The following is a 12514-nucleotide window of genomic DNA, read 5'->3' on the forward strand; positions in this document are numbered from 1 at the left end:
TGGCCACACTGAGACATCGCCCTGTGCATTCAAGATTATCTGGCTGTACTCTGCAACTGAGAATTCAGGTAGATGTGAGTTATTATAGCACCTCTCCTCTGGGTTCTGGGGGTCTGGAAAAGGTGTAAAGTGCCAGTGTCTCAGTAAGAAACCACCATCATCTGGCACATCCAATGAAATGATTGTTGGTACAATGAATATTGAAGGCCATGTGAAAACTGAGGGTTCAGCCAGTTGCCTTATCAATGCATCTTTCACCACGTATAGTACTGTCATGTGTGCCAAAGCTACTTTGTCTCGGAAAAAATGCATTATAAGTTGACCCAGGCAACTGAGACATGATGTTTGTCAGCCACATATTGGCATCACAGATGACTTAATGGCATTAATGGAATATCACTGCTCATGGTTAATAAAAGCGGCAGTATTCTAGCTAGGTGCCCTTATTGCAAAATCAGTGCAGTCAAGGGTTCCTATTATGTTATGGAAGCCTTTTTAAGTTGGCAAAATCATGCCATGTTTTATGTATCTGCTCCAACTCCACCCAAAAAGAGGATGTACTACCTCACTTGTCAGTTAATAGCTTTCTCTGAAATGTAGCATACAGATGGGTCAGAGATGCCATAAATTTTCTTTTATAAATCCCAGCATTTGTGTGGAATGTTGCATACGCACATTGTAAGCCTTATTTTATACATATGCAAGCTTTATAAATGAGGCTCCAGGACTCTGTTCTTCTTTGAAACAGTCATCATGCTACCGTTTCTTTTCCTTGAAAGAAAGGAGCACTTATAAGATTCCATTGGTAGCTTTTTCAAATTTAGTGCTGTCTCCTTATTGGTCAACATCAAGACACTGCTTAGCCCCATGCTGTTCATTGTCATGTCTTCTGCTTGATAAATTCCTGATACTGATCTACTTTCTTTATTCAAATTACTCTCGCTATCTTTAAGGAAGCAAATAGCTATTTAATTTAATTGGGAAAATCTTAAAACAGAAGTGCAAACACACAATATATAAAAAAGTCCTCATTTTAACACTGACAATAAATGCTTCAAGCCCAATCACTAATCTGTAATATTCAAGCAAACCCCCACCCAAGGCTAAGTCAGAACATTGCAGGGTAAGATGGTCAAGCTCCATGAGCTTGAAATGAGATTGCTGCACCTAGCACAAAGACATTTTCATATACTACAAACAAACAATGTTTTTCAAGAAAAAAAATGAGAAGACCAAGTAGAGGGTCATTATAAACATTCAAGTAATAAGTTAAATTGTTGATGGAAGTTTACTACTTATTCTGTGCCACATCTGGTGAGGCTGTGTGCCATTTTCCCTTAATATAGAAACACCAATGATCCCTTTGCTGATGTCCTGAAAAGACTGATAGCATAAACCAAGCAAGATACATTGTTTTAAAAATACATTTTTGTGTGCAGAATCATGACATATTTTGTAACATTACAGCCTCAATGGAATAAATGCTGGCTACTTTCTGCAATTCCACACCATGATGTCAGGCTGGTTAGTGGCCATAAATGAACCCATATGAAGGTCTTGTTATATTGACCAGAGTTCTTGCTAGATCCTGTTTCTGATTTGCTTCCCTGCTATGTTTGGCTTCAGGTTTGTAATTTCAATGACCACACAAAGTGGGTATAGAAATGGACAACTGGACATACTGATCAAAATTCTGCCAGATGGCTAAATCTGAACATCAGAGAAGCAAGTTTTACTTCATTTAATGGCAACACTGTGTGTTATACAAATGGTGATTTGGCTGCATACTCTGTGTAATCCTCCAATCTAAATGATGTAAACATGCTTAATCCTCATACACAAAGCATGGCCAGCCTTACTAATTGAAACTTGGCTTTATTTTTTCCTAATCACATCTTCCTTTAATATTGATAACTTCATTAGTTATAAGAATATACAGTAGATGTAGCTTACATTCACCTGACATGTTACCTAGGTTGCCCTTTTGCCCACTCTGCCTAAGACCTGAGTATTTGTGCTTACATATAAGTAGGACATTTTCTATTTGTTTCCTGAAGCAAAGTCTGTAATCTACACATACGACTCCATAATGCATGGCCAGCCCCTTAAGCAACAGACCCTACCTTTGGCTTACAACAAAGCTCCAGAATGAAAGTAAAAATTGCAGTTAATATGCCAATTAGATTTTATTGTAGCTTTCAAAGTCAGTCCTTTTATGTCCACCATCATTTCTGCCATGCTTCAAAGCACATTGAATTCTCATCTGAAAGGCCAGTTAAATTATAGTCTTATTGCACTATCAAACCATTTGCACTGTACCTGTTCGTGCCCAAATAAGAACAATTTTCTACTCAATTTTGAGTATGATATAGCTTACTATATGGCGGTCTCCTTTAAAGCCTTTGTGGGGGAAAATTACTTTTGACATTTGTGATGTAAAAAAGTAGGGTAACATCACACTCCAGTGTCTGTTTCTTAGAAGAACTCACAGGGCATAAGGGAAAAAGCATTGATTACTTCAGATTCAAATGAAAAGTGAGTGGAGCAGAGTTATCATTTAAGGAGAAAGAAATTTTAGATCCAATGTTTCGATCCATCCATGAATATTCTAAACCACTTATTAATAAGGCCTGGTGCTTACGCCATCAACACAAGGTCTAAAGAGAGAACAACCCGAAAAGGAAAGGAGTTCATCACAGAGCATTTTCAGTCACACATGCAGACTCGTTCATGTGGGGACAATTTACAGTCAACAAACAACCTAAAATGCGTGCCTTTGAAATGTAGGAGGAAAACTGGAATACTCAGAGGAAGCCTGCACAGAAGCAGGAAGGAAGTGAAAATTGCACACTAAAACAACCCAAGTTTGGAGGTAAGGCGTATCTGCACTGAGCTTAAAGCTGACTGCAGATTTCAGATGCATAATTGTACAGTTGAGCAGCATGGTGGTGCAGTGGTAATACAGTTGCTGCCTCGCAGTAAGGAGACCAAAGTTCATGTCCTGAATCCTCCTTGTTTGGTGTTCTGCCTATACAGTATGTGTATGTTCACCCTGCGATGGACTGGTGCCCTGCCCAGAGTTTGTTCCTACCTTGCGCCCTGTGCTAGCTAGAATGTTAGGGTGGGATATGGGTTTCGTTACTGGGGCTTGTCTTAGAGTCGATGTAATGAGGTCTACTCCTGGCTTGAGTTCCCTGTCCGCAATATGAGAATGGTATCCTGTAACAATGAAGAAATTCCTCATTGTGAGTGTTTTGTTGCAGAAATCAGCCTCATCACTGCAGAGGCAGAAGAGTCAAAAGAACTTTAAAAGAGGTAGAAAGTTTTTAGTATGCCAGGGATGGAAGGAGCTGTACAGAAGGTAACTGTCTGAGGCAGTTGGCTTGTAATTGACAGAGGTTTTAAGTCTTGGAACGCTGATAGAAAGACTGATATCTAGAAAATGGTAGATCTGCGTTGGAATTGTCGAGTGTAAACCTGAGATGGATGAAAACTAGTTTTAAAATATTAATGAATTCCTGCAGCAGGCTTATGGAGCAGGAGGCAGCATTAACACAATTGTCAATATATCTTTTGTACATGTCCAATGCAAACCCTAAGTAGGATGAAAATAAACACAATTATAATAATAATACTACATTTTATTTATTCATAGGCGCCTTTCCAAACACTCACAACACCAAACAATAGATAAACCTACACATTATAAACAAAACGAAAACAATACAAAAATTAAAATCAGGCAGAGCAATTATAATCAAAGAGAAAAAACTAAAACAGATGAGTTTTAAGTTTAGATTTGAAAAGTGAGAATGAATCAATATTTCTAAGCTCGGATGGTAATTATACTATTATGTTATTGTTTTTTATTTATGTTTAATTATATTAAACAATTCTATAACTTCCTCCATAAAATGAAAAATAACTGACAAAAGGAAAGGTATATAAGTTATAAGTAATGAAAAATCCCTATAAACTTGACAAACACCAATCAATTTGAAACTGAATTGAATTATATAACTTTGTTCATAATAAGCAAGTTCAGAATTAGTTAATTCTAACTTAAACACTGATCTGTGCCTGACATTTGTGTTGGAGGGTAAACATGTAGCAATTGTAACCGCTGCGCTTCACTAAGTTTATAGTGAAAATTTAACTACTGATTGCATGTCAACCCCAAACTGTCTTCAGACACCTTCTCTCAGCGCAGACAATGACATCCACTAATAAAAGTGATTTGTACAAAAAATGATACAGAGAAATGATGCAGTAAAAAAGAAATGTAATTAATACTTTATGTACAATCCCACAAACTCCCCATACATGAACCAATTCTAATACTAATAAGCAAGTACAGAATTAGTTAATTCTAACATAAACACTGATCTGTACCTGACATTTGTTTTCGAGGGTAAACATTTTTTGGCTATGTTTATGACTTTTCTAAGTTTCAGTACTCTCTAATAGTAATGCCTAAGCAATGCTACATTATTAAACAAATTAAACCGTTCCAACTGCAAACACAGGAAAATATATTGGTACATTTATGCTAGTATCTAACCCATCTTTGCCACTTTAGGGTTATTACCACTTGAATGGAGAGCTATTTGTAAGCACAGAGATCTCAGATGTGTGTGGAGGGATGAGAGTGGCTGGCAGTATTATTAACAGGTGGACACACAAGTGTGAAACTGGCAGACAGAGGATGAGGTGAAATGTTAAGAAGACACAGAGGTAAGTCAGCTAAGTTGAAAGAAGCAAGGAAGAAAATATGGTTGGAAAAAGAAAAAAAGAACACCTGGTTGGTAGAGGCATGATCAAGCAAATAAAATCAATATAAAATCGAAGGGACTGTTAAAGTACAAGGAATTAAATAACATATAAAGTGACTTCATGTTTGAGAGTCCGACTTAATGAATGAGTAACAAAGTTGGCCAGGAGCTTATTTACTGTAAGTACATCGATAAATAAGAGAGAAAGATCTCGTGCAGTCGGGAGTGGGTGTGGCCAAAATCCTTCTCAATTGCCATGTTTCTGTATAAACAATCATGCCAACTCTGGAGTTTTTATCAGACTCTGGGTTCAAGTTCAGGACTTGGTTGTCATGTGCCTCTTGGCTGGTGTCATGTGTGCACAGTCCAATAAGATTCTTATCTGCAATCCAATTACTGGCAACTGACAGCAGTATATTAAAAAAGTAGAATATACTGTACATACAAATGTAAGGTACACTCATGGAGTTGCTAGTATAAGCAATTGTTCAGTAGCCTTATCACATCAGATGAAGTCACTTTAGAATACTGCATTCTCACTGAACCTTTCATTTATGATGCATTTTCACCTTTAGAAAGGCAAGCAGTGTTATTAATTATGTCATCCATACAGCACAGTCACTTTTCTCCTTCCCACACCTTGGAAAACAGTTCAACAGTTTTTTAGTATTTGTTTGGGGGTTTGCCCGGTACAATAGTTTCCTGTGAGGAAAAACTGGCACTCCTGGTCCACAAAGATTGTAAGTAAAAGTAAAGTAAGTAAAAATTTATTTATAGAGCGTCTATTGTAGACAGGAGTCATAAAGTGCTGAACAACAAAACATACATTAAAAAAATATCAAAATATAAAGAACATAGAATATCAAAACATAAAACATTGAATAAAATGAAACATCAAAAAATAAAATTCCAAACAAGGCTACCCAGAAGTGTGTTTTGTTTTAAGCCATCACTTATACAGTTCAATAGATTCTGCTTATCTTAATGACAGGGGAAGACTGTTTCATAACCTTGGAGCAATTGCATGAAATGTGTCATCTCCACATGCCTTTAATCTGGTTTGAGGAAAACTGAAAGGAGATCTAAATGAGCAGATCTAAGAGCACGGCCTGAGGTGTACTGTTGGAAGAGGTTGGTAATATATTGGGGAGCTTCACCATGCAGAGCTGTGTAAGTAACAACCAAAATTTTGAACTGGATCTTAAATTCCACTTGGATCCAATGTAGAGAATGTAAAATTTGGAAAATGTGGGTCCAGCATGTTAAAAGTCTGGCAGCTGCATTTTGGGAAGGTTGAGAATAAGGCAAATCTGCCTTACTTAGACTGGTAAAGAGGGAATTACAATAATCCAGACAGGATCAGATGAAAGCATGATAAAGCATTTCCATTTAACCCTGGTAACAACAGATCTTATCTTGGATAAATTTCTTAAATGGAAAAAATGGACTGAAACACCTGACAAGTGCATCAAAACTCACGTTGTTTTTTTTATAACCAGTTTTATGGTCATTTTCATTATAACTTTTATCATTGACATTTTGCAATTTAAAAATGATTCCACTTTTATGAATATTTCACTTAAACAGATTTACAAACTGAATGGCAGCACATCAATAGTTAATCCAGAACATTTTTCACTCATGCTGCCCTTTTGAGAACACTGCTGTGGATGTGCTGAACATGACAATACAGCTGTTAATACTAGAACAGAGGTCCTCAATCACAGTCCTGGAGGGCCGTAGTGGCTGCAGGTTTTTGTTCTAACCTGGTTGCTGAATTATAAAGCAATTCTTGCCAATAATTTCATTTCATGGCTTGTTAGTGCTTTAACTCTGCTATGTCAGGTAATTCTCATATCCTAGATTTTGTTCCCCTTTCCACGGATATCATCCAAATGATTTGAAGGCTAAAATGGACGAGTGTCAGTCCTTCACTTTTTTCTCTTTACTTTCCTTCCAAGTATTTAATTAAACCCAATAGTGCATGATAAATACACACAGGTCTAAATGGTAACTAGTGAAAGAGAGAAATGCTGGTCTTTTTTGTCATGTGCATGTTATTGGTAATTAGGAGCAATTAAAAACCAAGAATACAACTGTTTAAGACTAAAATAAGCAGTAAGGGTTCAAAATCTTAATGGGCGAGACCACTAAGGTGAAGCAGAAGTGCTACTTAAGCAATAATTGCTTCTTATTAAGCAATTGGGTTGGAGCAAAAACCTGCAGCCACTGTGGCCCTCCAGGACTGTGATTGAGGACCCCTGTACTAGAACAATGATGCTAGGTGGACCCTAGTAATTTGTTTCACAAATCAAGGAGCAGCAGCTGAATTTCAGTATGGTTGTACTTAATCACCTTAGTGATCATTTTAAAAATTCAGGTTAGCAATCACCTATTTCTTTCTACAGGGGATATGTGTATATTTTTGTTGCTATCATGATCATTTTATTTTGACATTGGAGTACAGTATAAGTGGATCTCTAAAAAGACTTGTATAGATGTCTGGAAACTCTGGCTCTGTTTTACGGTGGCTTATTTGATTGTGCAATTAAATTTCATGGCTTTTTTTTCTGAAATGTTTAATTTTATCCAGTCTAAACCATCATTTTATATAACACCTTTAAAAGAAATGGTCTGCCAATAAGAAAATGAAAATGGTCTTTCAGAACAAGGATAGGTGTAATTCTTGTATATGTTTGCTGCTACTGGATGCTACTGGAAGGAGTGACAAGTTGTGTAACATATAACATGGAATTAGGTGAGCTGAACAGAACTGCTTAAAGAACAGATACTTTCCTGAGATAATGGGAAAGGGAATTTTTTAGATGAAAGAGCATTACCAAAGTTGCATGTGCCAAAATGCAATAATTGTATTAGGCATTGCAGAATCTGTTATTATTTACATCATATTTCTGAATATAACAAACTGCTCCCATTCACCCTTCATTTTGCAAATGCCTAGTGAGCCACACACAAGATGGAACTGGAGGTGCAAAAGTAAGGAGTATGCTGAACATAATGCTGTGACATATACAGAATACATATGTCTCACACAACCAATCACTCATCTTCAAAATAAAGAAGCCACAGTCAATCTTCATAGGTTAAACAGTCGCCTCCTAAAACAGTTATTCTCAGATGGTTATCAAATACAAAATGTTGAAGTTGTCTAAATGTTTAAAAACCGATTCACTCCAGTTGCAGTTCAATGTCTGTTTTGTACACAAACTATCAATATTTATCGCAGTTATTTATAAAAGGCAGGCCGGAACAGAAGTTAAAACTTTGTTCTGTGTCTGTTTTTATCCATTTGAAAATAAATGTTTGACAATTTAGATTCTGCTCACATTACTTTTTCAGTTTTCATTTTTGTCGTTATTCATTTTATCAGTAGTGTTTTGCATAGTTTTATATTTGCAGGTGAATAACGGTACTGTCAAAGAAGATAGTACATGCATTTCTTTTATTTTGCCACAAAATGCTTCAAGTGCTGCAATAAAGTTAAAGTCATGACAATTAAGTCAGGAAGAGTATTTGTACTTTAGTTCTGTAGATGTTTAGATATATCACTCTCACAGAGAGTTCTTCTTCATTTTTCACTTTATTAGGGACATTTTATTTCAACAAATATGTGCAGAATAAGCTAGATAGCTCAAATGAAGCAAACATCGATGGGACCAGGAATACATTAACTTCTTTTTAACAGAGTACAGCAGAGTGTGCATGCACTTTCATGTTATGTGACTTGCAGTCATGGGAAATGTCAGATTTGCTGATGGCAGTTGCTGATCTTGAAAATGTATTTATTGAAAAAAAAACTTCCCATGTCACATTTTCCAACTAAATGCAAACTTTTTAGCACAGTCATACTCACTCCTTTTTCTGACATCCTGTAGTGTACTGCCTGTTGAAGCCAGCATTGTACAAAGAGTTGGCAGTTCAGCTGCAATTTTAGCCCTTTTTTTATTGTTTCCATTCTGTTATGGTATATAAAACACAAGACATCAGACAGAGAAGCTTCTCGTTTGTTTGTACGGTTCAAAACATCTGTGTTCATTATTCCTTGTTGCTACATTTAATGCATAGTATCTTTCTGATGAGCATTAATCGGTTGTCATCTCTCATTCACACAGAGCCTGTCTTTAAGACTAAAGAAAAAATCCAGCCTGTTTAATTTTACTGGAGGAAGCCACAGACCAGGTGGAATATGTCTTATGTATTAGGTGACTGGCCTCACTGGAGTGAGCCGCTGATAGCCTCAAAGTCGCTAAGATTATACACATGAAGGTTACTACTGAAAATTGCTGTAAAAGTAATTTGACATGACATGGCCTTTAGTTATGTCTTTTAGGGTTCCTGTTCCTAAACGACAACAAATCACAACTTAAACTAAAATAAGTAAAAATACATATAGAAATAGATATGTCTGTGTCCGTGTGAGGGAGTAGTAACTCACAAACTATTGTCAATTAATAATTTAAGCCTGTATTTAAAAATATGGTTCACATTTTGCAATTGTCTGAGCTCAATTGGCACACATTGCCAAAAGTGAATCATTAGACGGTTACAATGTTCTTCAGGATTCCTGATAAGAAATAATGACTTTAGAAAGGCACATATCAAGACAAACTTTAGTAAGAGTACTAGAAACGTTATATTTTTGATAGCAGCTATGCACCACTAAGTGTCTCTGCTTTAAGTATTTAATAAAAATAAGCATTTTGGTTTGTTCATTTCTTGACATATTTATGTAGCATCAATTATCAGTACTTTATGAGTTTGAAATTGATTTTATTCCCAAAACAAAACAAAGAATAAAACATAATACTAAATACACAAAAATTATATAACCCAAATCTTGAGAAAGTTGCTAATAAAAACAAAAATATGTCCTGCTGTGGGTTGGCCCCCTGCCCGGGATTGGTTCCTGCCTCGTGCTCTGTTTTGGCTGGGATTGGCTCCAGCAGACCCCCATGACCCTGTGCTCGGATTCAGCAGGTTGGAAAATGGATGGATGGATGGAAAATAAATAATATACACTTACATAAGATAGATATATCATTAAGAGAAACTTTAAATGAAAAAATGACTTTTTTATGTCTCTGAATGACAGTCCGGTGATAAGTTCAGTTGGCTAGGAAGGAAAGAAAAAAATTTTTAAAACTTGAGTTAAGCTGAGAAAAAAATTTAATCTGAAAGGGTTCCAGACCAAAAGACCACTCAGCCCCCATCTGGCATTCTGCCCAACATAAGTGATCTTAAGTAGTTCTTTCTTGATATTTTAGGCTTCATCTTAGAGGATTCAATGCAGCGACTCTCAGGACAGGTTGGGGTATCCACTTTTTTCAAATTTCAAAGGAATTTGATTAGGTGGTAGTGACACAGAACTGGAAAAGAAAACAGAGAATAGCATAGGTTAATAAGAATTGCAGATTCGTTGAAGAGTAGGATAATTCTATGCACGTCTAGTTTATTAAAGGTAGAACTAAAATGTAGCTTTGAAAAAGCCTAATTAAAAAAGTTATTTTTTTGGAGTTTTTTAAAACGATCTAGGGTGTTAGCCCAAGGTATCTCTTTTGGTAAAGTATTCCAAATATTTGATGCATTAGAGCAAAAGGCTGTCTCACCACTTTTTTATGCTTGGCTCTTGGAATAATAAGCAAACTGCTATTAGAAGATCTAACGTTACCACTTAGAATAACAGTATTCTGCTGCAAGGTACATCTTGTCACCTCATATTTTAAACAACGCTGCCCTCATGATGGTTGCTACCTACAAGATCTATACTCTAATGATGAAACAGACTGCTTTAACATATCATGTTAAAAAAACTGTTGTACATTTCCATCTAATTTTGCAAGACATATAAGCGTGCACACTCATTAACATAACTGATAAAGAAAATGAGGCTATGGAATTTTACTCAGCCTTTAAAAATGACACAAATCTAGTTCTGCAAGATTTTACATTAAACCCCAATAATAAACATCATTTATTTTGATTCTGCAAGTACATCTTTACCAGTAGTACCCTTTTTGATTAACCCTCTAATGACACCTCCCATATGTAGAGGCTGCTTAACTTTGTTTTGCTAATTGCTTTTTGTACCTGCTAGAAATGAACACAACACAAGTGTATTGCAGTTACCAGTTAAATCAAGTAATTTTCATATAACAAGCACACATTCAATAACTGCTACATATTACATAAATTCAATCAGTTTGAAAGTCAGACAAAACCTGTGGTTAAAATGACAAAGAACCCAAAGCAGATGATTTTGACTTCTCAATTTCAAATACATGAGCTAAAGGTCTGTAGAGTGCTGGGCCTCATTGATGCTCTTTTTAAAAGTCTGATGCATTATTACATTACAGAAATAATATCCTGCACTCTCTACCTATGAGGCTTTTCCAAGAAGACATACTTATTAAGTGCCACATAGGTCACATTTTCAGTGCTGTCTTGTGGACTTCTTCATATGCACTCAGCATACAGTGTAAGAAAGCCTATTATTCTGCTCCAGTACATATATAAGTGATATGCATGACACCTGCTGATACTGACTCTGACAACAGCTGTCACTGCTTTTAGTTTGATATTATCAGACTATCGTCTGCACAATCTGATGTGGCTGATGCTTTCTGCTGGACACTCACATTTCCTAGAGGATCATTCATCTAATTAATAGCAGTGATGCTAGAAGTGCATAAGGACTTTTCTGTTCCTCCGATTTGCCAAATAAGCACTGCAAGCAAAAAAAAAAGTAAGTAGTCAGAATTTATTGATGTGTTTAATTTTACATTATTTTAAAAAGGAAATATTTTCTAAACATATAGAAGTACTTATTTAAAAGTTCATTAAGTTTGAGATCACCATAAATGTATTTCTTCGTGCTAAACAATCAACCTATTCAGGTAAAGAAAATTCTCAGACTTATATTATACATAATCATGTGTAAGAAAGACGCTATATACCACCTGACCCGACACAGATTGACACTGGAGGCACGTGTATAAATTAAGGAAACTTTTATTTTCTTCACCTGTGGGGCACGTCTTCCCCGTAATCCCCACAGGGACAACACAATCCCAAGGGCAATACCAAAACACCACACTCCTCGCTTTCTTCCACCACCACTACACCTCCTCCTAGGCAACCTTGTCCTCCTCCACCCGACTCTGGCTGCTGAGAGCTGGTCACTGGTTCCCTTTTATTGGGTACCCAGAAGTGCTCCAGGTGCTTGATTGGCGACATCTGTCTGCACCACTGGGTAAGGTGATACCAGTGCCCAAAAGGGGCCAGCAGCTCCTGCTGCAGCACCCCCTTGCAGCGCCTGCACAGAACTCCAAACCCCATGAAGCCCTGGGGAAATCTGAGGCACCGCTGCAACCCAGAGAGGCTGCCATCTAGCATCCAGGGGGAAATACTGGGCTTCCCACCCCTGTCCCCCTGGCAGATGTGGTGAAAGGGAGCCCCGGCTAGGCATGGGCCCAGGCCATCCGTCACAGGGTCCTTCCCTCTCTCATCCAAGCACTGGCTGAGCCCGAGTGTGTTTAGCTTCCGAGATCAGACGAGATATGGCACGTTCACACTGGTGTGGCCGTAAGCCTGTATCGATCGGGTGTCCGAGCTAAGTTCGGTATCGATATGGTGCTTCTGGGGGAGCCTGGAGCTGCCAGGTCATTTAAGGAGGAAGAGGATGAGGTTGCCAGGGAGGAGTGGTGGAGGAAGAGAAAGTGCTT

This window comes from Polypterus senegalus, chromosome 14 (genome assembly GCF_016835505.1).
Source record: "Polypterus senegalus isolate Bchr_013 chromosome 14, ASM1683550v1, whole genome shotgun sequence".
In the NCBI taxonomy this organism is placed as follows: Eukaryota; Metazoa; Chordata; class Cladistia; order Polypteriformes; family Polypteridae; genus Polypterus; species Polypterus senegalus.